This window comes from Bombina bombina, chromosome 1, assembly GCF_027579735.1.
Source record: "Bombina bombina isolate aBomBom1 chromosome 1, aBomBom1.pri, whole genome shotgun sequence".
NCBI lineage: Eukaryota > Metazoa > Chordata > Amphibia > Anura > Bombinatoridae > Bombina > Bombina bombina.
In genome coordinates, this window is record NC_069499.1 from 270,089,668 (window position 1) to 270,116,786 (window position 27,119).

General features: G+C 39.8%; 1 protein-coding gene and 1 long non-coding RNA gene across 12 annotated transcripts in view; one reads left to right on the forward strand and one right to left on the reverse strand.

The window, feature by feature from the left end:
* The window catches only part of RYR3 (ryanodine receptor 3), a 1,083,635-nt gene that overhangs the window by 118,483 nt on the left and 938,033 nt on the right, over positions 1–27,119 (forward strand). The window lies entirely within an intron of this gene.
* LOC128645176 (uncharacterized) lies at positions 5,932–7,395 on the reverse strand. The gene is made up of 2 exons (XR_008400083.1): positions 7,145–7,395; positions 5,932–7,049 (listed from the first exon to the last, which is right to left on the reverse strand). It is a non-coding gene; the product is annotated as an uncharacterized LOC128645176 (long non-coding RNA).

Genomic DNA, 27,119 nt, shown 5'->3' on the forward strand with positions numbered 1-27,119 from the left:
TCCTTCCATAGCGCAGTGCATGGAAGTAATAGGTTTGATGGTAGCGGCAATGGACATAGTTCCTTTTGCGCAAATTCATCTAAGACCATTACAACTGTGCATGCTCAGTCAGTGGAATGGGGACTATACAGACTTGTCTCCGACGATACAAGTAGATCAGAGGACCAGAGATTCACTCCGTTGGTGGCTGTCCCTGGACAACCTGTCACAGGGGATGAGCTTCCGCAGACCAGAGTGGGTCATTGTCACGACTGACGCCAGTCTGGTGGGCTGGGGCGCGGTCTGGGGACCCCTGAAAGCTCAGGGTCTTTGGTCTCGGGAAGAATCTCTTCTCCCGATAAATATTCTGGAACTAAGAGCGATATTCAATGCTCTCAAGGCTTGGCCTCAGCTAGCAAGGGCCAAGTTCATACGGTTTCAATCAGACAACATGACGACTGTTGCGTACATCAACCATCAGGGGGGAACAAGGAGTTCCCTGGCGATGGAAGAAGTGACCAAAATCATTCAATGGGCAGAGACTCACTCCTGCCACTTGTCTGCAATCCACATCCCAGGAGTGGAAAATTGGGAAGCGGATTTTCTGAGTCGTCAGACATTTCATCCGGGGGAGTGGGAACTCCATCCGGAAATCTTTGCCCACATTACTCAATTGTGGGGCATTCCAGACATGGATCTGATGGCCTCTCGTCAGAACTTCAAGGTTCCTTGCTACGGGTCCAGATCCAGGGATCCCAAGGCGACTCTAGTAGATGCACTAGTAGCACCTTGGACCTTCAAACTAGCTTATGTATTCCCGCCGTTTCCTCTCATCCCCAGGCTGGTAGCCAGGATCAATCAGGAGAGGGCATCGGTGATCTTGTTAGCTCCTGCGTGGCCACGCAGGACTTGGTATGCAGACCTGGTGAATATGTCATCGGCTCCACCATGGAAGCTACCTTTGAGACGAGACCTTCTTGTTCAAGGTCCGTTCGAACATCCGAATCTGGTCTCACTCCAACTGACTGCTTGGAGATTGAACGCTTGATCTTATCAAAGCGAGGGTTCTCAGATTCTGTCATTGATACTCTTGTTCAGGCCAGAAAGCCTGTAACTAGAAAAATTTTCCACAAAATATGGAAAAAATATATCTGTTGGTGTGAATCTAAAGGATTCCCTTGGGACAAGGTAAAAATTCCTAAGATTCTATCCTTTCTTCAAGAAGGTTTGGAGAAAGGATTATCTGCAAGTTCCTTGAAGGGACAGATTTCTGCCTTGTCTGTGTTACTTCACAAAAAGCTGGCAGCTGTGCCAGATGTTCAAGCCTTTGTTCAGGCTCTGGTTAGAATCAAGCCTGTTTACAAACCTTTGACTCCTCCTTGGAGTCTCAATTTAGTTCTTTCAGTTCTTCACGGGGTTCCGTTTGAACCCTTACATTCCGTTGATATTAAGTTATTATCTTGGAAAGTTTTGTTTTTGGTTGCAATTTCTTCTGCTAGAAGAGTTTCAGAATTATCTGCTCTGCAGTGTTCTCCTCCTTATCTGGTGTTCCATGCAGATAAGGTGGTTTTACGTACTAAACCTGGTTTTCTTCCGAAAGTTGTTTCTAACAAAAACATTAACCAGGAGATAGTCGTGCCTTCTTTGTGTCCGAATCCAGTTTCAAAGAAGGAACGTTTGTTGCACAATTTGGATGTTGTTCGTGCTCTAAAATTCTATTTAGATGCTACAAAGGATTTTAGACAAACATCTTCCTTGTTTGTTGTTTATTCTGGTAAAAGGAGAGGTCAAAAAGCAACTTCTACCTCTCTCTCTTTTTGGATTAAAAGCATCATCAGATTGGCTTATGAGACTGCCGGACGGCAGCCTCCTGAAAGAATCACAGCTCATTCCACTAGGGCTGTGGCTTCCACATGGGCCTTCAAGAACGAGGCTTCTGTTGATCAGATATGTAAGGCAGCGACTTGGTCTTCACTGCACACTTTTACTAAATTTTACAAGTTTGATACTTTTGCTTCTTCTGAGGCTATTTTTGGGAGAAAGGTTTTGCAAGCCGTGGTGCCTTCCATCTAGGTGACCTGATTTGCTCCCTCCCTTCATCCGTGTCCTAAAGCTTTGGTATTGGTTCCCACAAGTAAGGATGACGCCGTGGACCGGACACACCTATGTTGGAGAAAACATATTTTATGTTTACCTGATAAATTACTTTCTCCAAGGGTGTGTCCGGTCCACGGCCCGCCCTGGTTTTTTAATCAGGTCTGATAATTTATTTTCTTTAACTACAGTCACCACGGTATCATATGGTTTCTCCTATGCAAATATTCCTCCTTTACGTCGGTCGAATGACTGGGGAAGGCGGAGCCTAGGAGGGATCATGTGACCAGCTTTGCTGGGCTCTTTGCCATTTCCTGTTGGGGAAGAGAATATCCCACAAGTAAGGATGACGCCGTGGACCGGACACACCGTTGGAGAAAGTAATTTATCAGGTAAACATAAATTCTGTTTTTAAAAATGTTTCCAATTTACTTCTATTATCAAATTTTCTTCGTTTTCATGTTATTCTTTGTTGAAGAGATACCTAGGTAGGTAGCGTGCACATGCCTGAAACTCTACATGACAGGAAATAGTGCTGCCATCTAGTGCTCCTGCTTAAGTATAACATTATTGCAAAACTGCTGCCATATAGTGCTGTAGACACGTGCACACTCATGAGCTTACATACCAGCTTTTCAACAAAGGATAACAAGAAAACAAAGAAAAATTGATAACAGAAGTAAATTGAAAAGTTCTTTAAAATTCTATGTTCATTCTGAATCATGAAAGAAAAAACTTGGGTTTTATGTCCCTTTAAATACACATTCCTTAACTTAACTATATGATAGAAAAACTGCCGCACTCTTTAAAAATGGTAGTATTTTTATAAGCTACTTGTGATTTAGTTGGTCGCATATGTGTCCAGCACAACCCTAGAACTGAATATGTGTCAGGAAATTATTTGGCGTGGAAGTCTGCTAAGACATCTCACATTACTGGTAATGTATGTATCAGATTTGTATTCCTTGCACTTATCCTGCACCTGTCACTGCCATTTAGCAGCCAGTTTGGTAAGTCACTGGCAGAAGGAGTCTGTTATGTCTACACAGACTGCTACACAAGCTCTACTAGATATTTGCTCATTTCTTTGATCTTATAAATATGTATTTACTTTTCAAAAGGGACATTTAAGACCTCTCAGGTGTAATGAAAAGAGTATTTGTCAGACTTGACTCGCTGTTGACCTGCTACAAGATATTCATGTATGTGTCACATTTTAGCCTGGGAAGCAGTCCAGTTTGTGCTGCTAGGGTGGAGAGCTGACAGCGGAAACCCCTACTCTATTTCTAGCACCTTCAGAGGCTCATCAGGTGCTGTTCTCTGGATTTCCATCAAATTCTTCTGCTGTCATCAACTGGATCGTTTTGCTACAGACTCAGTACAGTTAATTTTATATATGCACCCTGCTGCACTTCAGCATTATTCAGGTCTAATTTTTAAATTTTAAAATGCTACGGACTGCACAATTTTAGGCTGCTTTCTCTGGATATAATAGAATATAACGAGTGGCTAAAGTGTTTGAGAAAAATAATGATGAGAACTTAGATTCTTTAGTTTGAAACGTTCCAATCACTGTGAGTGGAATAAATCACAGATAATTTATTAACTTGTCAGAGAGGCCCAAAGACATATGTGAAATGCATGTGATACATATTACAAGTGGCATTAGCTTACAATCAGCAGTAAAGCTAATTATTCATATTTTCCCAGTTGTAATTGGCTAAGGACCTATGAAGGAGCAAAGACAGCTGCAGAATTCTGCGGTCTTGGAAGTGCCAAATCTAAAATTATATGATGAGGCTTGTTCAGTACTATTGGGTAACAAGTGCGGGTCAAAAACCTCTAAGAGTTTCCAGAATTGTGTTCTGAACTGTACATAGCATGTGCTACTGAAGTACACTTAGCTCATCCTTAGTGGACTTGGCAGACTTTATCCCTTAGCTGCTCATGGAAGGCAGATGAGCTACTTGTGGAACTGTTCAAGGGCACAGGGAATGGAAGGAGATCATGGAGCATATATGGATGCGCTAACAACTTGTTACCCAGTGGTTGTGTATTTTATGTATTACTGGATTGATCATTTGTAACTACCCAATAAAAAGTACTAGCTTGATACAAGAAAACTGAAATACAACTATGAGTAATAAACTGCCATAGTGGCTTTACTATTTTCCAGTAAAGCATAGCTTTTATGGTTATCAGAAAGTGCTAACAATCTAGTGCGATTGTTTAATTTACAGCCAGTAAAGACTATTAGCTAGCCCAATGGCACGCGAGTAAGGGGCTGTCACTCACTGAATGTACCGGGTGATATTATTAGCTGGCGTACTGGTTAGGAAGCTGCAGTCTGATGACCGCTGCTTCCTAACTTGCGATCCTGCAGTGATGGGACCCCAGTGCTCCATAGATAGCTTGCTAAATTGTGGCCGAACTGTTATATTTCAGACAATATTACCTGCAGAAGTGTACTTTTTTTTTTTTAACTATTCATAGGCTTTTTAAATAAATTTGTGTAACATTGTAATTGTTATCTTGAGGGGCCAATTTACCAAGCCCCTTATCGGCCCCAATGTCTCTGTTTCCGTGTGAGCCTTTAGGCTCGCCGGAAACAGGAGTTAAGAAGCAGCGGTCTTAAGACCAGGCCTTCTGTTCTGAGGCGGCGGACAGCAATCCGTCCAATCACATACGATCGGGTTGATTGACACCCCCTGCTAGCGGCCGATTGACTGCAAATCTGCAGGGGTTGGCATTGTACAAGCAGTTCACCAGAAGTATGCTGTCGGCATTTATCGATGTCTGGCGGACATGATCGCCAGACAGATGATAAATCGGGCCCTATATATGTACTAGATTCAGAAGTGTCCAGTTCTGAAAATTGAAAGAGCACATTGCAGGGTTCTTCCATCTATTTGTTTCTAGTTTGCAGTTTGTTATCTTATCATTTCTGATGAAGATAAATAATGGATCCACAATGATAGTGGGAAGTCATGTCTTCTCCAGACTGAAGTCCGGATTAGCTCCTCCAAATAAACAAGTTGTTCGCCTGTTCTATAAATGTTCAGACTCTGCTGGAATGTGAATCTTATAGTAGAAAAATGTTGTAATGTACATTGCATTATTTTATTATGATTAAACATTTTTCTGAAGGGATCCGTTTGTGTGTTATGTCCCTTTAAGGCCTGCACAATCATTCCCTTCAGAATGTGTTTTAAGTGTAGCAAGCTCCTAAAATATTTACACTTGAAAATGGCTTCTTGAAAATGTGCAGAGAACTATGTATAACTGCACAACTGTCCAGGCATGTAAACAGGCTTGTACTCCCCATTTGCATCCCTTTGTACAGTATTCCCCTGGTGCACTGAGGGAATACTGTACAAATGTTCTAGTTTTTAATCATATTAAAGGGACACTTAAGTCAAAATTAAACTTTCATTATTAAGATAAGGCACACAATTTTAAACAACTTTCCAAATCACTTGTTATCTAAATGCATGCAATCTTTTTATATACACAGTTTCTAAAGGCACCAGCTCCTACTGAGCATGTGCAAGATTCACAGAATATGCGTATATGCATTTTGTGTTTGGCTTATGGTTGTCACATGGTACAGTGAGAAGGAAAATAGAACTAGCTTTAAAAAATTTCAGAAAGAAATCTACTGCTCATTTGAAACTTAAAACTAAGTCCTTTTGCACTGTCTTTTTATCATGCATCTACTGATTATGCAATTCTGTGTTTAGTGGTCCTCTAACTTTGTTTTTTTGCATCTCTGCTATATGTGATTTATAACTAAACTAATTTAATTTGAATGGAAACAGTAAGGGTCTTTGCACCAATTTATCACATCTTTAACAAATATTTCCTTTTCAACATTAAAGATACATTTATTTATGCTTGTTTGTGTATATAGACATAACCTTGCAATAAATTACATACCAATCGAGTGTGAACACATTATGAATACATTAACTGGAATTGTTTTGACGTATCCAAACTTTCACCATCACTTATTTGGAGGAACTTATTGATGGAGCAGACAAAATTTGTTAGCACTCCTTGCATTGATTTGCAATCTCTTATCTTGTCACCTCTACTAAAAACAATTAGAGGACAAATATACAGCAGGGTTAGGCAAGTGTAGTCTGCAGAATTAAATTACAGGTAAAGGGGGCAAAATATTTTTTTTTTTATTGCACATTGATATTATAGTCACAAAGTGTTTCTTGTTACCTTAATTAATAGTATACTGTATGCACAGCAACACTAAATGTTTCATGCTAATCTAGATACCTTGTCATATTTATATGAAGTGTATGAATTGGCCAAATGTACGTTGTAATTACACCAAGGGGGGGATTTAATAAGCAACTGGATGCAGCTTTCTCCATCCAAAGTTTCCAGCTCGCCGGAAACACAAGTTAAGAAGCAGATACAATCGGGATGATTGACACCCTCTGCTAGCGGCCGCGAATGTGCAGGGGGCAGCATTGCACAAACATTTCACCAGAAATGCTTGTGCAATGTTAAATGCCGACAGCGTATGTTGTCGGCTACAGCTAATCATGTCCGCCCGGCACTTAGTAAATCTATCCCCAAGTTTCATTATTCCTTGTGTAAGTGAATGATTTTATTTGCAAAACAATTGTGTTTTTACCATTCAGCTTTGTATATCTGTTTCATTCTCCCAGGAGCTTGTGAAATAAAAAGGTTTGGTTCTCCACTTTTGATGTACAGTGATTAACAGTTCTGCAATTATTTAGCATTCTGGGATTCTATCTAACTCCAAACTAAGCATAATCTAATGCCATGCAAATTTCCCAATCAGTGTTACCACTCCAGGATCCTCGGATGAGCAAAGTCCCAGAAGTTGAATCCCTTAGGATTTCAGAAAAGAAAATGTCCAAATGTTCCCAAAGAAAGTCTTATTATTAGGAAACTGTAGTGGCCGCTCTTCTCAAAAACATGCACAGGATGATCTAAGACAAAGAGAAATAAAAAGAAGGCGCCTCTTGGTGTAATAAAATTTCACAATATGGAATTCTTCCCTCTATGTAGCACATAATATACTCACAAGTGTAGCAGCACCCAACATGCTGATTGAAGCAGATTGAGATATCACAGTGTCTCAGCTCACTGAACCAGGGTGTGGAGTCAGCTACTCCCAGCTGGGCTCAATCAGCCTCACAGGAATAATGATGTGAACACAAATGGTTTTTAACAAATAAAACACCATTTATTAAAAGCATGTTAAAATTTTATAGAGCTGATAAGCATATCTAGCTCTTAAAAGAGGTACGCTACGCGTTTCTCAGCCTTGCTGGCTGTTCCTTCAGGCATAATCTGTTTTCTGTTCACATCTCCCTAATAAAGGTTAACATAGCCAATCAAAATAGATCCAACTAACACACCCCTTTTTTGATTAACTCCTTTGGTACTATCTAAAACATGTATATTTATATCACCAAACAAACTGATCAAACTATTCGAAAACTATATATAATTTTTTTATATAAGCATTAGATAAATCGCATAAATTCAAAAGCCATATAAACAATTCATATAAACATTACATAGATCACCTACTTATTGCAATAAGCCATATAAACATTTCATACCAGCATTATATAAATTGCATATTTGTTGCCACAAGCCTTATAAAAAAGCCATATGAGCAATATATTAATCGCATATTAATTGCAACATAGCGATTCCTATATGTATCCAAATATGGTACCTGATAGTAATCACAAATTGCAAAAAAGTTTGACAGGAAACATAAGTTTGTGCACACATTTGAATAAATCCTATATTGCAAAAATGTTTGACAGGAAACATAAGTTTCCTATGATATTTTTGGATTGGGAAGATCTAACTGACAACCTATTTGAAAATTATATACATACAAACGTGTTTACCTTCCAATTTTATCCCTGTAAGAGAGGAAGTTTCCTACATTCACCTATTTCAGTCCATGGTAATGGAAGATCTGGAAGGCATACCAAAACACATTATGGGCAAGCACAATCTTTGGGCCAGTGAAAGGAAAGCTTTGTTTAGTTTGTCCAAAGATACCAGTATAGTAATCCGCCAGGTGGATAAATGTGGTGGTGTTGTCATTCAAGACTACAATCACTATATAGAAGAATCAGATAGGATATTGAAAGATAGGGAATATTATATTCCTCTTAAAAAAGATCCCACCAAAGATTACCTACAGATCTTGAGGACACTTTTGGATTATGGTAGTAGGGAGGGCATTTTGACAAAAAAAGAAAAAGCATTTTTATTACCTATGCAACCTAGTGTACCCTTCTACTACCATCTCCCAAAGATCCACAAAAATGTAAACACCCCCTGGTAGACCCATCATCACAGGGATTATTAGCCTATATGATAATTTATCAGTTTACATTGATGAGTTTTAACAGAAATATGTTTGTGTACTGCCTTCATATTTAAGAGACACTACAGACCTGTTGCAAAAATGATCTGAAATCCAAAGAAGTGAAAATATGCTATGGATATCTTGTGACATTATACTCAAATATATCACATAAACTAGGATTAGAATCCATGGATTTTTTTTCGGAACGGTACATATATATGATATGCCTGAGAATCACCTGAGAATCAAAAGAAATATGTATTGGATCTAACTGAGTTTATATTAATACATAATTATTTTAAATATTTAGATCATTTTTATTTACAGATCAAGGGGATGGCCAAGGGTACCAGGTTTGCACAGAGTTTCAACAATTTGGTGATGGGAATGTTTGAAGATCATCACATTTATGACCCCATGTGGGAAGCGAACCTGGTATTCTATGGCTGTTGACGACTTGACCTTTATATGGATGGGGTCACTGGATACTGCCAAAAAGTTTGTGGAATATATTAAAAATAACCATTTTGGTTTCAAATTTACATCCAATATACAAACACACATAATTGATTTTTTTGGATGTACAATTGTCATGGGGGACCAATGGGAGAGTGAATTCATGTACCTTTTTTAAATAAAGTCAACAGTAATAATTGGAAATGGAATATCCCATACAGCCAATTTCGTTGTGTCAAAAGGAACTGTACTGAATTGGATATGTATGATACACAATCAGAAATAAAAAAACAAAAGGTTTTTAAAGATAGGTTATCCCAATGATTTGGTTGGCAATGAGAGAGCAATAATTCTCAGAAGGGAGGAATTACTAGAAATGACATCTGGTAAACTTAGTAACCAACCATTATTCATAACTAACTATAATTCTAATAATTTGGCCATTAAAAAAGTTATCAACAAACATTGAGCCCTGTTGCAAAGAGATCCTATACTAAAACAGATATTAGAGGTGAAACCAAAAATGGTTTTCAAAAGGGCACCCACCATTAAGCAAGGACTGGCCTTAGCAAAATGGTGATGAATATAAGTAAATTTGTGCACAATAATCCCAATAGAAAAAGTAGAACATTGAGAGTTGGCTCTTTTAGATGTGGAGTCAAACGTTGCAACATGTGCAAATTTGTCACCCATGGTGCCACGTCCGTTATCTCACATTAAACAGGGGAGACCTTCAACATAAAGAGTATGCTCACTTGCAGCTCCAGCTATGTAATATATTTGCTATCTTGTATTCGATCAGGTTGATTTCTGTCCGCCGCCTCAGAGCAGGCAGACAGGTTATGGAGTAGCGGTCTGAAGGATCGCCGGAAACACGGGGCATCAAGCTCCGTATGGAGCTTGATAAATTGACCCCATAGTGTGCACTTGGATAACCACATATTCAATCTGGAATATATTATGGAAGTTTAGATACAAAGTTGGCACTAAGACACTTCATACAATAGTACATAGTTGGGTATCTCATAGATTTGTATCAGCCATTACCTTTCCATTAGTTTTTAATTTATAACTATAACCACTTAGATTTTATATCTAGTTACACTAATTTACACATGGTTATATTCCCCATATGACATATTTTGTTCATTCAAGTTTATCATCACAAACACTATTAGAAGACACTAGTAGGCAATATGTATATATATATATATATATATATATATATATATATATATATATATATATATATATATATATATGTATGTGTGTGAATATATATATATATATATGTGGGGGTTTTTGTGCGCTAACTTATGTTTCCTGTCAAACTTCTTTTAGCTTAATAGATGAGTGACTGAATATAGGATTTATTCTGTGTGCACAAATGTATTTCTCTTGTTAAGTGTATTCAGTCCACGGGTCATCCATTACTTATGGGATATATTCCCTTCCCAACAGGAAGTTGCAAGAGGATCACCCAAGCAGAGCTGCTATATAGCTCCTCCCCTCACATGTCATACCCAGTCATTCTCTTGCAACTGACATAGTAGGAAGGTGTGAGAGGAGTGTGGAATTTTTATACTTAATTATTTCTTCAATCAAAAGTTTGTTATTTTAAAAGGCACCGGAGTGTGCTGTTTTTTTCTCTCAGGCAGTATTTAGAAGAAGAATCTGCCTGCGTTTTCTATGATCTTAGCAGAAGTAACTAAGATCCACTGGCTGTTCTCGCACATTCTGAGGAGTGGGGTAACTTCAGAAAGGGAATAGCATGCGGGGTCACCTGCAGATGAGGTATGTGCAGTAGAATATTTTTCTAAGGAATGGAATTGACTAAGAAAATACTGCTGATACCGATGTAATGTAAGTACAGCCTTAAATGCAGTAGCGACTGGTATCAGGCTGATGAATGTATGTACAATAAGTAATTTTTTAAGGAATGGGATTTGACTAAGAAAATACTGTTAATACTGAAGTAATGTATGAGCCTTAACTGCAGTAGACTGGTAGCAGGCTTATTAATAACACTACCTAACTTTTAAAGTGCATGTTTAAAACGTTTACTGGCATGTTATTCGTTTTTTGTGAGGTACTTTGGTGATAAATCTTTTGGGGCATGATTTTCCACATGGCTGTCGTTTATTTCTGCATAGAAACGTTTAACTGAGGTTTCCCACTGTTGTAATATGAGTGGGAGGGGCCTATTTTAGCGCTTTTTTGCGCAGTAAAAATTCAGTTACAGTCTTCCTGCTTCTTCCTCCTTGATCCAGGACGTCTCTAGAGAGCTCAGGGGTCTTCAAAATTCATTTTGAGGGAGGTAATCAGTCACAGCAGACCTGTGACAGTGTGTTTGACTGTGATAAAAACGTTAATTGTTAAATTGATTATCCGTTTTTGGGTATTAAGGGGTTAATCATCCATTTGCTAGTGGGTGCAATGCTTTGCTAACTTAATACATTTACTGTGAAAATTTGGTTGCTATATCTGATTTGGTTCATTGTTATTTCAACTGTGTCGATTTTTTGTGCTTCTTAAAGGCGCAGTAGCGTTTTTTATATTGCTTGTAAACTTATTTGAAAGGATTTTCCAAGCTTGCTAGTCTCATTGCTAGTCTGTTTAAACATGTCTGACACAGATGAATCTGTTTGTTCACTATGTTTGAAGGCCAATGTGGAGCCCCACAGAAATATGTGTACTAAATGTATTGATGTCACTTTGAATAAAAGTCAATTTTTATCTGTAAAGAAATTATCACCAGACAATGAGGGGGAAGTTATGCCGACTAACTCTCCTCACGTGTCAGTACCTTCGCCTCCCGCTCAGGAGGCGCGTGATATTGTGGCGCCAAGTACATCAGAGAGGCCCATACAAATCACTTTGCAAGACATGGCTGCTGTTATGACAGAGGTATTATCTAAATTGCCAGAATTAAGAGGCAAGCGCGATAGCTCTGGGTTAAGGACAGAACGCGCTGATGATGTGAGAGCCATGTCCGATACTGCGTCACAATTTGCAGAACATGAGGACGGAGAGCTTCATTCTGTGGGTGACGGATCTGATCCAGGGAGACCGGATTCAGAGATTTCTAATTTTAAATTTAAGCTTGAGAACCTCCGTGTATTGCTAGGGGAGGTATTAGCGGCTCTGAATGATTGTAACACGGTTGCAATTCCAGAGAAAATATGTAGGTTGGATAGATACTTTGCGGTACCGGTGTGTACTGACGTTTTTCCTATACCTAAAAGTCTTACAGAGATTATTAGCAAGGAGTGGGATAGACCCGGTGTGCCCTTTTCACCTCCTCCGATATTTAGAAAAATGTTTCCAATAGACGCCACCACACGAGACTTATGGCAGACGGTCCCTAAGGTGGAGGGAGCAGTTTCTACTTTAGCTAAACGTACCACTATCCTGGTGGAGGATAGTTGTGCTTTTTTGGATCCAATGGATAAAAAATTAGAAGGTTACCTTAAGAAAATGTTTGTTCAACAAGGTTTTATCTTACAGCCCCTTGCATGCATTGCGCCTGTCACTGCTGCTGCGGCATTCTGGTTTGAGTCTCTGGAAGAGGCCATTCGCACAGCTCCATTGGATGAGATTATGGCCAAGCTTAAAGCACTTAAGCTAGCTAATGCATTTGTTTCTGATGCCGTTGTACATTTAACCAAACTAACTGCTAAGAACTCCGGATTCGCCATCCAGGCAGCAAGAGCGCTATGGCTTAAATCCTGGTCAGCTGACGTGACTTCTAAATCTAAATTGCTTAATATTCCTTTCAAAGGGCAGACCTTATTCGGGCCCGGCTTGAAAGAAAATATTGCTGACATTACTGGAGGTAAGGGTCATACTCTTCCTCAGGACAGGGCCAAATCAAAGGCCAAACAGTCTAATTTTCGTGCCTTTCGTAACTTCAAGGCAGGAGCAGCATAAACTTCCTTCGCTCCAAAACAGGAAGGAACTGTTGCCCGTTACAGACAGGGCTGGAAAGCTAACCAGCCCTGGAACAAGGGCAAGCAGGCCAGAAAGCCTACTTCTGCCCCTAAGACAGCATGAAGAGAGGGCCCCCTATCCGGAAACGGATCTAGTGGGGGGCAGACTTTCTCTCTTCACCCAGGCTTGGGCAAGAGATGTCCAGGATCCCTGGGCGTTGGAGATCATATCTCAGGGATATCTTCTGGACTTCAAAGCTTCTCCTCCACAAGGGAGATTTCATCTTTCAAGGTTATCAGCAAACCAAATAAAGAAAGAGGCATTTCTACGCTGTGTACAAGACCTCTTAGTAAATGGGGTAATCCACCCAGTTCCGTGGACGGAACAAGGGCAAGGGTTTTACTCAAATCTGTTTGTGGTTCCCAAGAAAGAGGGAACCTTCAGACCAATCTTGGACCTAAAAATCTTAAACAAATTCCTAAGAGTTCCATCATTCAAAATGGAAACTATTCGAACCATCCTACTCATGATCCAAGAGGGTCAATACATGACCACAGTAGACTTAAAGGATGCCTACCTTCATATACCGATTCACAAAGTTCATTATCGGTACCTAAGATTTGCCTTTCTAGACAGGCATTACCAGTTTGTAGATCTTCCCTTCCGGTTAGCTACGGCCCTGAGAATTTTTACAAAGGTTCTGGGCTCACTTCTAGAGGTGCTAAGACCGCGAGGCATAGCGGTGGCTCCGTACCTAGACGACATTCTGATACAAGCGTCAAGTTTTCAAATTGCCAAGTCTCATACAGAGATAGTTCTGGCATTTCTGAGGTCGCATGGGTGGAAGGTGAACGTGGAAAAGAGTTCTCTATCACCACTCACAAGAGTCTCCTTCCTAGGGACTCTGATAGATTCTGTAGAAATGAAAATTTACCTGACGGAGGCCAGGTTATCAAAACTTTTAAATGCTTGCCGTGTCCTTCATTCCATTCCACGCCCGTCAGTAGCTCAGTGCATGGAAGTAATCGGCTTAATGGTAGCGGCAATGGACATAGTACCATTTGCGCGCCTGCATCTCAGACCTCTGCAATTATGCATGCTAAGTCAGTGGAATGGGGATTACTCAGATTTGTCCCCTCTACTAAATCTGGATCAAGAGACCAGAGATTCTCTTCTCTGGTGGCTTTCTCGGGTCCATCTGTCCAAGGGGATGACCTTTCGCAGGCCAGATTGGACAATTGTAACAACAGATGCCAGCCTTCTAGGTTGGGGCGCAGTCTGGAACTCCCTGAAGGCTCAGGGATTATGGACTCAGGAGGAGAAACTCCTCCCAATAAATATTCTGGAGTTGAGACCAATATTCAATGCTCTTCTAGCTTGGCCTCAGTTAGCAACACTGAGGTTCATCAGATTTCAGTCGGACAACATCACGACTGTGGCTTACATCAACCATCAAGGGGGAACCTGGAGTTCCCTAGCGATGTTGGAAGTCTCAAAGATAATTCGCTGGGCAGAGTCTCACTCTTGCCACCTGTTAGCGATCTACATCCCAGGCGTGGAGAACTGGGAGGCGGATTTTCTAAGTCGCCAGACTTTTCATCCGGGGGAGTGGGAACTTCATCCGGAGGTCTTCGCTCAACTGATTCATCGTTGGGGCAAACCTGATCTGGATCTCATGGCGTCTCGCCAGAACGCCAAGCTTCCTTGTTACGGATCCAGGTCCAGGGACCCGGGAGCGGCGCTGATAGATCAAACAGGAGAGAGCATCGGTGATTCTGATAGCGCCTGCGTGGCCACGCAGGACCTGGTATGCAGACCTAGTGGACATGTCGTCCTGTCCACCATGGTCTCTACCTCTGAGGCAGGACCTTCTAATACAAGGTCCTTTCAAACATCCAAATCTAATTTCTCTGAGGCTGACTGCATGGAGATTGAACGCTTGATCCTATCAAAGCGTGGCTTCTCGGAGTCAGTTATTGATACCTTAATACAGGCACGGAAGCCTGTTAACAGAAAAATTTACCATAAGATATGGGTAAATATTTATATTGGTGCGAATCCAAGGGTTACTCATGGAGTAAGGTTAGGATTCCTAGGATATTGTCCTTTCTACAAGAGGGTTTAGAAAAGGGCTTATCTGCTAGTTCGTTAAAGGGACAGATTTCTGTTCTGTCTATTCTCTTACACAAACGTCTGGCAGAAGTTCCAGATGTCCAGGCTTTCTGTCAGGCTTTGGCTAGGATTAAGCCTGTGTTTAAGACTGTTGCTCCTCCGTGGAGCTTAAACTTGGTTCTTAAAAGTTCTTCAAGGGGTTCCGTTTGAACCCCTTCATTCCATTGATATTAAGCTTTTATCTTGGAAAGTTCTGTTTTTGATGGGTATTTCCTCGGCTCGAAGAGTCTCTGAGTTATCGGTCTTACATTGTGATTCTCCTTATCTGATTTTTGGGTTTTTACCTAAGGTAGTTTCTAACAGGAATATCAATCAGGAGATTGTTGTTCCATCATTATGTCCTAATCCTTCTTCAAAGAAGAAACGACTTTTGCATAATCTGGACGTAGTCCGTGCCCTGAAGTTCTATTTACAGGCAACTAAAGATTTTCGTCAAACTTCTTCCCTGTTTGTCGTGTACTCTGGTCAGAGGAGAGGTCAAAAAGCTTTGGCAACCTCTCTCTCCTTTTGGCTTCGTAGCACAATACGTTTAGCCTATGAGACTGCTGGACAGCAGCCCCCTGAAAGAATTATAGCTCATTCCACTAGAGCTGTGGCTTCCACCTGGGCCTTTAAGAATGAGGCCTCTGTTGAACAGATTTGCAAGGCTGCAACTTGGTCTTCGCTTCACACTTTTTCCAAATTTTCCAAATTTGACACTTTTGCTTCTTCGGAGGCTGTTTTTGGGAGAAAGGTTCTACAGGCAGTGGTTCCTTCCGTTTAAGTTCCTGCCTTGTCCCTCCCATCATCCGTGTACTTTGGCTTTGGTATTGGTATCCCATAAGTAATGGATGACCCGTGGACTGAATACACTTAACAAGAGAAAACATAATTTATGCTTACCTGATAAATTTATTTCTCTTGTAGTGTATTCAGTCCACGGCCCGCCCTGTCTTTTTAAGGCAGATCTAAATTTTAATTAAAACTCCAGTCACCACTGCACCCTATGGTTTCTCCTTTCTTGTCTTGTTTCGGTCGAATGACTGGATATGACATGTGAGGGGAGGAGCTATATAGCAGCTCTGCTTGGGTGATCCTCTTGCAACTTCCTGTTGGGAAGGGAATATATCCCATAAGTAATGGATGACCCGTGGACTGAATACACTACAAGAGAAATAAATTTATCAGGTAAGCATAAATTATGGTTTTTCCTGTCAAACTTTTTTGCAATTTAGAATTTATTCAAATGGGTGCACAAACTTATGTTTCCTGTCTGGTGAAATACTTGTGCAATGCCGCCACCTGCACATTCAAGGCCGCTAGCAGGGGTTGTCAATCATCCAGATCGTATCGGATCAGGACGATTGCATTATGACCGCTGCTTCTTAACTTAAGTTTCAAGCGAGCCGTAAATTACGGGGGCAGATTGCAGCATTCGCTGCTTGGTAAATTTACCCCCATGTATAAACAACATCTTACGTCATTTAAACGATAGTTATGTCATAATACAGATTTTAATAGTTTTGTATACCTAGTACCATCAGAAAGTTAGTACAGTATTGTAATAGTTGTTTAAAATGAATATATGCTAGCATTTGCATTGTACAACACACAAACCAAACCAAAAACGCAGGCAGAGAATATTGTGACTGTAATTTTTAATAATTTTTTTTTAAAAAATATTAATGAAAAAAAAACTGGATTTCTTAATAATTCTGGATTTTGAAATTCCTGATTTTGGAATTTTTACCTCTACTTTTAACTTGTAATACGAATGCAAAAATAAATGCGCTATTGAGAGGTGTTAGTGCTAATATTTTTGCCCTCCACTTGTAATTGAGCCCAAAATATCTCACATATATTCTGTTTCAAGCTGTGGCTGAAGTGATGATTTGCAATTTCAAGTCATAAATAAAAATGACACACTTCATAATCCCTGAATCACATAGATGAAATACAGTAACAGGACAGATGCTAAGGTTTTAATGTAATTGTGGGCTGTTATTAGAAGTACAGATATTCAGGTTTTTTAACAAATTATCGGCTAGATTACGAGTTTTTGTCGGTAAGGCTTGCGGTGCTAACGCTCAGTTTATGCTCACCGCTCACCTACAAACAACGCTAGTATTACAGGTTTTTTTAAACCCGGCGTTAGCCACAAAAAAGTGAGCGGAGAGCAAAATTTAGCTCCACATCTCGCTTCAATACCTGCGATGCTTATGGTAGCAGTGAGCTGGCTGAACACGCTTGTGCACGATTTCCCCATAGGAATCAATGAGGCAGAATCGGCTGAAAAAAACCCTAACACCTGCAAAAAAGCAGCGTTCTGCTCCTAACGCAGCCCCATTGATTCCTATGGGGAAATACATTTTATGTCTACACCTAACACCCTAACATGAACCCTAAATCTAAACACCCCTAATCTTACACTTATTAACCACTAATCTGCCGTCCCCGACATTGCCGACACCTACATTATATTATTAACCCCTAATCTGCCGCTCCGGACACCGCCGCCAACTGCATTATACCTATGAACCCCTAATCTGCTGTCCCCAACATCGCCGACACCTACATTATGTTTATTAACCCCTAATCTGCCGCCCCCAATGTCGCCGCAACCTAACTACACTTATTAACCCCTAATCTGCCGCCGCCAACGTCGCCACCACTATAATAAATATATTAACCCCTAACCCTAACACCCCCCTAACTTAAATATAATTTAAAATAATCTAAATAAAATTACTACAATTAATTAAATTATTCATATTTAAAACTAAATACTTACCTGTAAAATAAACCCTAAGATAGCTACAATATAACGAATAGTTACATTGTAGCTAGCTTAGGGTTTATTTTTATTTTACAGGCAAGTTTGAATTTATTTTAACTAGGTAAAATAGTTATTAAATAGTTATTAACTATTTAATAACTACCTAGCTAAAATAAAGATAAATTTACCTGTAAAATAAACCCTAACCTAAGTTACAGTTACACCTACCACTACACTATACTATAATTAAATTAATTCCCTAAACTAACTACAATTAAATACAATTATCTAAATTACGAAAACAAACACTAAATTACAGAAAATAATAAAATAATTAAAAAAAATGTAAACTAATTACACCTAATCTAATCCCCCTAATAAAATAAAAAAGCCCCCCAAAATAATAAAAAGCCCTACCCTATACTAAATTACAAATAGCCCTTAAAAGGGCTTTTTGCGGGGCATTGCCCCAAAGTAATCAGCTCTTTTACCTGTAACAAAAAATACAATCCCCCTCCAACATTAAAACCCACCACCCACACACCCAACCCTACTCTAAAACCCACCCAATACCCCCTTAATAAAACCTAACACTAACCCCTTGAAGATCACCCTACCTTGAGACGTCTTCACCCAACTGGGCAGAAGTCTTCATCCTATCCGGGCAAAAGAGGACCTCCAAGCGGCATCTTCTATCTTCATCCATCCGGAGCGGAGCGGGTCCATCTTCATGACATCCGACGCGGAGCATCCTCTTCATCCGACGGACGACGACTAAATGACGGTACCTTTAAGTGATGTCATCCAAGATGGCGTCCCTTCAATTCCGATTGGCTGATAGAATTCTATCAGCCAATCAGAATTAAGGTAGAAAAAAATCCTTCAGCCAATAGGATTGAGCTCGCATTCTACACCCTGTTCCAAATTATTATGCAAATTCTATTTCAGTGTCACAAAGATTAAATATATTTTTTTTAATTTAACTCATGGATGGCATTGTGTCTCAGGACTCTTTTGATCACTGAAAACAATCTCGGACACCTGTGATAATTAGATTGCCAGGTGAGCCCAATTAAAGGAAAAACTACTAAAGGTTGGTGTTCCACATTATTAAGCAGAGCACCATTTTCAAGCAATATGGGGAAGATAAAGGATCTCTCTGCTGCCGAAAAGAGTGAAATAGTTCAATGCCTTGGACGAGATATGAAAACATTAGATATTTCATGAAAACTTAACATTGCACTATTAAGAGATTTGTGGCTGATTCAGAGCACAGACGGGTTTGTGCAGATAAAGGCACATTGAGGAAGATTTCTGCCAGATCCATGCATCGGATCAAGAGAGCAGCTGCTAAAATACCATTACATAGCAACAATCAGATATTTGAAGCTGCTGGTGCCTCTGGAGTCCCACAGACATCAAGGTGTAGAGTCCTCCAGAGTCTTGCAACTGTGCATAAACCTTCCATTCGGCCACCACTAACCAATGCTCACAAGCAGAAATGGCTGCATTGGGCAGAAAAATACATGAATACTAATTTTCAAACAGTTCTGTTCACTGATGAGTGCCGTACAACCCTGGATGGTCCAGATGGATGAAGTAGTGGATGGTTGGTGGACGGCCACCCTGTTCCAATAAGGCTGCAACGTCAGCAAGGCGGTGGTGGAGTCATGTTTTGGGCCGGAATCTTGGGAAGATTGCTGGTCGGACCCTTTAGGGTCCCCAAAAGTGTAAAGATCACCTCTGCAAAGTATGTGGAGTTCCTGACTGACCACTCCCTTCCCTGGTACAGAAGGAAGAACTATGCTTTCTGTAATAAAATCATCTTCATGCAGGACAATGCACCATCTTATGCTGCAAAGAATACCTCTGCATCAATGGCTGCTATGGGGATAAAAGGAAAGAAAGTCATGGTGTGGCCTCCATCCTCCCCTAACCTCAATCCTATTGAGAACCTTTGGAGCATCCTCAAGCAAAAGATCTATGAGGGTGGGAGGCAGTTTACATCCAAACAGCAGCTCGGGGAGGCTATTCTGTCATCTTGCAAACAAATACAAGCAGAAACTGTCCAGAAACTCACAAGTTCAATGGATGACTTGTGAAGCTGCTATCAAATAAGGGGTCCTATGTTAAAATGTAACGTGACCTGTTAAAATGTTTAAAAAGTTAAAATGTTGTTCAAAGTTTGATTGAAATAGCTTTTGATTTCAGTAAATATGCTGCAAACACAACAAATGACAATTTTCAGTTCTTTACAACCTATAAAGTGTTTTAAAACGTACTGTGCGTAATAATTTGGAACAGTGCATTGTAAGTTTTTTATTTTGAAAAAAAATACTGTTATCATTAGGAGGTTTGTTCAATAAAATTTGAATTGTACTCTTAATAGTTGATAACATGAGAATTATGCTGACTGTTGTTTACATCAATTATTTAGGTAAATGAGAAAGATGTCATTTGCATAATAATTTGGAACAGGGTGTATTGGCTGATTGGAACAGCCAATAGAATGCGAGCGTTAGCCCATAAAACTCTTAACTACTGACTTTTAAATGCGGTAGGAGTCTTGGCAGGAGAGGGTGTACCGCTCACTTTTTCCAAAACTCGTAATACCGGCTTTAGGAAAATCCCATTAAAAAGGTAGGATACGCAATTGACGTAAGGGGATTTGCGGTATGCTTGAGTCGCGGAAAAAAGTGAGCGGTACACCTGTACCTGCCAGACTCGTAATACCAGCGGGCGTTAAAAAGCAGTGTTGGGACCTCTCAACACTGCTTTCTAACCCTAGCGTAATCTAGACGTAAGTTTCTTAATTTTTTTTGTGTATCAGACAAACTGGCTGCAGTGCACATTATTAAAAACATGATTCAGTAATATAATATTGATTCGGATACCTGAACAAACAACAAAACAACTCTTTTGAACTCACCCAAAACATGCCACTTTAATGTGATTTTATTGAGGCTGCCTTATGGTTTCTGGTATACTTGATGGTATTTTTTTAAAATGACATGCTATACTAGGGGGCCGATTCATCAAGCTCCGTATGGAACTGTATGCAGCTGTTTCCGCGGGAAACAGGAGTTAAGAAGCAGCGGTCTTAAGACATACGATCGGGTTGATTGACACCCCTGCTAGTGGCTGATTGGCCGCGAATGTGCAGGGGGCTGCATTGCACAAGCATTTCACTAGAAATGCTTGTACAATGATAAATGCCGACAGCGTATGCGTATGATCATGTCCGCCCGCAGATTGATAATTCGCCTTTAGGAGTGAATGGTGAAAATAAGGTGGCTGGGTTGAGGGGCCTCACAAAAGCTAAATGCGACCCTTGGTAAAGTACCGCTCAGGAGACGCAGAGAATTGCTGGTTCCAAGCTGAAACTGATGCAGATGTAATCAGCAGTGCTAGTTTCACCACCCAGTTGTGCAGCTACTGCTTCCTATTGGATTAGCAACAATTCCAGCTTGGGACCCGCAGTAATATGCAGCTCCCAAGTCATACTTTAACTATGTGTTTATGCATAGATATTCAGGTTTGATAGTGCTAACTAATTAGAGTGTGTGTGTATGTATGTATGTATGTATGTATCTATATATATATATATATATATATATGTGTGTGTGTTTAAGCTTCTTTCCTTGCAATAAAAGCACAAGCAAACTGTGGTCAGCTCAACATGCTCAGGGTGGAACTTTTGAAAACAGAGATGATTTTGCTAATAAAAGAAATTTGATTTTCTTTAAAATTCTACATTAATTCTGAATCATGAAGGTTTAATTTTGACTTCCATGTCTATGTAAACAGAGAATCAACTGTGCTCAATAAGAGATGTTACTTGCAATTAAGGAATGCAGCTGTGCAGCTGTAATTTAGTCACTCCCATTATGAATAGATTAAGGTGATAACCTGAATAAGAAAGAACAAAAGGGCCTCACTGTTCAGGTCCTGTTGGGAAGAGTAAATGATTTCCTACCACCTCTGGACTCTGCTGGCTAAAGTCAGCTGCACACAAAACTCTGTAGGACAACCTAACCTGTCCTGGCATTGGTAGTGTGTGTATGGAATGAAAGAATTAGCCATAAGCTAACGTTATTATGTTGTCTCTAGAGAGCTATACTCCTAGATTATGTACAAAGTATGTAGGGATTAAATGGTGTCATCCACAGAGCTACTTGCCAAAACCTTATCATAGCAGTGAGCTCTTTAGACCCATAGGGTCACATAGTGTTACATAGTGTGGTGTCCCTTAGTCTTTAAAAATAAAAATAAAATAAAAAATAAATATATATATATATATATATAAAAACATATATAGTGCCTTATATTTTGAATTAAAGGTAAATAATTGTAACAAATAATACAATAAAAATGCCCTGATTTGATAGAATATTTTATTAATGCACATATGTGCTAAAGGGTTAAATTTATAGTTAATTTCTGCTCAGGAGCAGCAATGTCTTGCTCCTATTTAGCACTGGGAAGATGATCTATGTGTTTAACCCTTTGTGTATGTGTGCGGGGGCTGTTAAACTCATACAGCTCTATTACAATCAGTCAGGGTTTCCCTTGCAGAGTGCCATGCAGGTTTCTTTTTCAGTTTTATTCAGTCATTTCAAATTCCTTGAAAACCCTGCAATAACACATCAAATGCATCAGCACCACAACAATTTCTGTTATACTTTGCATGGCAACACTTAGACACCACTATTACCATCAATTAAAAACTAACACACCTTTTTTTTCAGATTGTCAAAATTTGAGACTTTTCATATTCAGCACAGTGGACCTGTTGAAAGCCCATTTTTGCTTGTTTCCAGTTACATTTCTTTTTGCTTGCTCTGCTTTTTTTAGTCTCACAGATGTCCAGTTTTGTTCAATAAAAACTTAAACATTTAGCTACCGGGGGGCGTGTCCGGGCGGCGGCCATGACTGGTCGCATAAACTAGAAGCTCCATGCTTGTGATAGATAATCCACCAGTTATCTACTTTTAATTCAAGAATCCACTCCTGCATTTGCCATAATAGTATGTGGGAACCTTTCCTACATTGAGAGATACCTTTATCTATGCATTACGCCGAGTTGGAGCTCTAGACTGGACCGTTGGAAGCTAGGGTGGTGGCCTATTACTTGGACTTCTAACACCCCCCCCCGGTCATCCGGGTAGAGCAGTTTGATATAAACTGTTATAACTGTGCTACACCACTACTCAGCATAAGCCTCCTTACATATACTAATCCGGCAATGACGACCCAGCAGTTCAGCGAAGCCAGTCGCATCAGCATGGAGTCTGTGACAGCCTGGGGTGATAGCGTGCAGAAGCTGATTACAGAACATTTTCAACATCTAGAAACCCAAATAAGTATGGTGATTAACCAATTGTACCCAACTTACGGCCGACCGGCTTCTCCTTCGCAGACATGGATGGCAGAGTGCACTGGAACTGCCGCAGCTGTGATCACACAAACGGCCCCTGCACGGCTCACACAAGATGGCGACTTGCCGGTTCTTACAAAGAGGCCCCAGTATGTACACCCACGAGGCGATCTGGAAGCCAATGAAGCTGCCACTGAGGGCAATATACTGACAACAATCTTAAAAGAACCGAGGATAAGGGAGAAACGGTTGCAAATCTTTGTACCTCTGCCAACTTACAGATCTTACCGGAACCATGGACATTACAAGATGCGGAGAGGAGCTCTATCAGGGGAAAGGCAGCCCTCTGTTGCAGCAAACGGTACCAATGCGGAGGGGAAAGAGAAATCCAAGATCTCCACAGAGTATGTCATACAGCTCCTGCAACGTTCCGGTGTTGGTTAACTCACCACAACACGCTGCACCAGTGTCCCTTGACTGACTTTTGTAGTTATATTGGGATTGTGCCCAGCAGTGTGTTTTTATTCTGTTTCATAAGTTATATGCCATTGTATACTGTGTAACAAGGTGCATGATACCAAGTTGCTTTCACAATCAGTTAGTGGATGTTTATATCATATTTTTTCTAGCATTTATAGTAGCATTATGTTTGACAGCACTGTGTTTAAACCTGATATTTATCTTTATATCCTCTTATCATGGGGCAATCTGAGAGAGCTTACAATTAACTGGGGGTTGTTTGTATACCGGTACTAGCCCATATGCTATCACCACGCTAGTCAGAAATATGCTTAGACCTTAGTTTATGACTCATCTCCATTATAGAGTACATCGAGGAGTTCATAATCAGTGGATGGTTGTTTCTGCCACATTTTTCTTTCTTCTTTTTGTTAACCTATATATGTTTTACCAGGGTAGACAGTAATATGTTTAGATCTGTTCCTTATCTGTACATATAGGTAAATTGTTGCTCTTTACTCATGAGATATATAGATAAGGTGAGGGCCATCTGTAGATATCAACTATGTTTTTATATGAAGCAGATTTTATACTCGACTTTATTTTATCTATATCCTATCTAATGATGTTGGATGTTCTCATTTCATTGCTAGACATTAGTAATCCAACCTTTGCTTCTATTGTTAGCCACTTCCCTGCAGCTCTCCCCCATTTTTAGTTTGAATAGATACCCCACTGCTTGCGGCCGGAGTAGTGGGACCTAGGGAACTTTTTGCTTAATATAGGCTGGGGGATTTATCCTAGTTTGAAAATACCCTAACTACCAACTAGTTAAAAGATGTGAGTAGGGATAGCAGTAGATATCTGTCTGCTGACTGTTATCAGTTTAATGCTACGTTGAGGAGTAAGTATTACAGCAGACATAATAGCCCCTAGTTAATAACTACTCAAACCCAAGCCCTCTATATCTAATGCCTTTTAGTTTTACATCGGTACACTAAAATAATTTGGCACATTGTAGGAATAGCAACCTCCTTACTAGTCGAGCCCCTGAGTAACCCCTATAATTAATGGTCTGCTTCATTGATTATGTGTTGACCTTGACACTTGATAGTAACCGGATTACTTTCTGGTTGTCAGTATTCAAAGTTACTGACGAGGCTGATAATCATATGTCAGTTTAATTACCTTACTGTAACACAGTCATTTAACAACTGGCTAAGAGTCCACTTTAAGCCCTTTGTTGTAGCCCTCCATATAATAGGTCCATAGTTCTGAAGCCCAATAGTGGCTTAACAATTTATAGGAGGCTTCCATGTCTTGATAAAAAAATAACTAAAAATCTGAGGTTCACTACTGGGATCCATGAGTGGTCCCTAATTGTTTCTAGCAGTCTTCTATAGCTTTGCGCCTCTAGCCACATTAGGAGGTCCAAAAGTGGCCTCATATTTTAGTTAGAAGACATACAGTCCATTTGGCAAATAAGATGCTTACCATTTAACTTTAACTTATGTTGCATATCTATTGAGTACAAAACTTGTTCAATTATTATCTGTTGCACGTTGGAAAATCATCTTGGTTTGTTTTCTTTTATGTAAAGTGTACTAAAATTCATTGCTGTTATTGTGCCATCAACTGAACCTCAATAAAAATTTAAAAAAAAAAAAAAACTTAAACATTTAGCTCAAATCACAATTTTTATAACAGTAAATCATGCACACATATTAAATATGATCAGCTACTTATTGTTTTATAAACTATGAAGGTCTGAAAATCCTTGTGGGAACCCATGGAACAATCCTGCAAGGTCCCTGTGGCTATATTGTTTTCTTATTCAAGCAGAATCATATAGTTTATAGTGGAGACTTTTCTTATTGACTGTAAAAAATAACAATAAAGATGCCGACATGCTATACAATTTTATCATGTAGAAGTCCAAACTGATTTTAATGAGGTCAACATATTAGAGTGTTTTAATATTGCATTATTATGTCCCTTTAAATAAACATATTATTTTATAAAGAAAATTTGTATTTAACGGCTAAACTGTCAAATAAGAGGTTAACACTGCAAAGTTCTCCTTGGTGGTCAAGTCCCACCAAAAAAAGTGTGGGAACTCACCAAGACTTCCAACCCCCCTCACAATTAATATTGTTTAATATATATATATATATATATATATATATATATATATATATATATATATATATATATATATATATATATACACACACACTGTATTTGTATGTATATAATCTATACACCTTGGTTAATGAAAGCAAATTAAATCCAATGAAGGGTTGAATGTTTGCCTTTTGGCCTGAGAATCAAGAATCCTCCTCTGTCACAGAGTCTCGTCCACATAAGGTGCAATAGGCCTATTTCTGCTGAGGGGAGCTAAATAACCGATTAGAGCAAGTCACACAGAAATGTAAGCACCATGTGTTACACACAGTGCAGGGTGATCACACAGCAGGACCGCTGACAGGCTTGCATTTATTGTATTGTAGTAAGTGTTACTTCCCATTACTAGAGGATCTCACTATCCCTCTAATCAGACTGTGCTTCAGCTCCTCAACCAGCATCAGCAGTGTTTATTGAAGCGTTTCTGTTCTTTGTCCAGAGGGAACTTAGTTCCTCCTGCAAAAAACTGCGTTCCCGCTCGACTTGACCCCAATGGGACAGAATAAAGCCACAAAATAACCTGCATTATATGGCTGTGGAACATGTCCTGTATTTTATGGGAATGTTCTCTGTTAGCAACAAAAATAACCTAGAAACCTAGTACAATGTTTGGTTGTGAAATTAAAAAAATGTGTAGGCATCTTAGCAAACTAAGGTCGTATAAACATTTCCTCTTAAATTGCACTCTGCTCCTGATCTTTGAGTTAATAATGTCCCCCCTTTTCAGCTTTTAATAGTTATTATTTTACATAAGGTAAGGTTTCCTAAAGTGATCACACTAAGTTATTAGCACAAAAATATTTGAATAATAAAGAAACATGTTATTTGAACCTGTATCCAGTTACTGTTGTTATTACAATTTATGTGTAACTAACTAGTCCTAAAGCCTGTGTACACGGGCCATTTTTTGCAGTACAGCGGTCCCACCCCTTGCTCTCTCTCTCTCCCCTCTGTTTTGCTCTCTCTCTCACCCCTCTCTTTTGCTCTTCCTCTCTCTCTCTCTTCTCTTTTACTCTCCCTCTCTCTCCTCTCTTTTGCTCTCCCTCTCTCCTCTCTTTTGCTCTCTCTCCTTCCCTCTCTTTTGCGATCTCTCCCTCTCGTTTGCGCTCTCTCTTCCCTCTCTTTTGCTCTCTCTCTCCACCCTCTCTTTTGCTCTCTCTCCCCTCTCTTTTGCTCTCTCTCTCCCCCTCTCTTTTGCTCTCTCTCTCCCCCTCTCTTTTGCTCTACCTCTCTCTCTCCTCTCTTTTGCTCTCCCTCTCTCCTCTCTTTTGCTCTCCCTCTCTCCTCTCTTTTGCTCTCTCTCTCTCTCCTCTCTTTTCCTCTCTCTC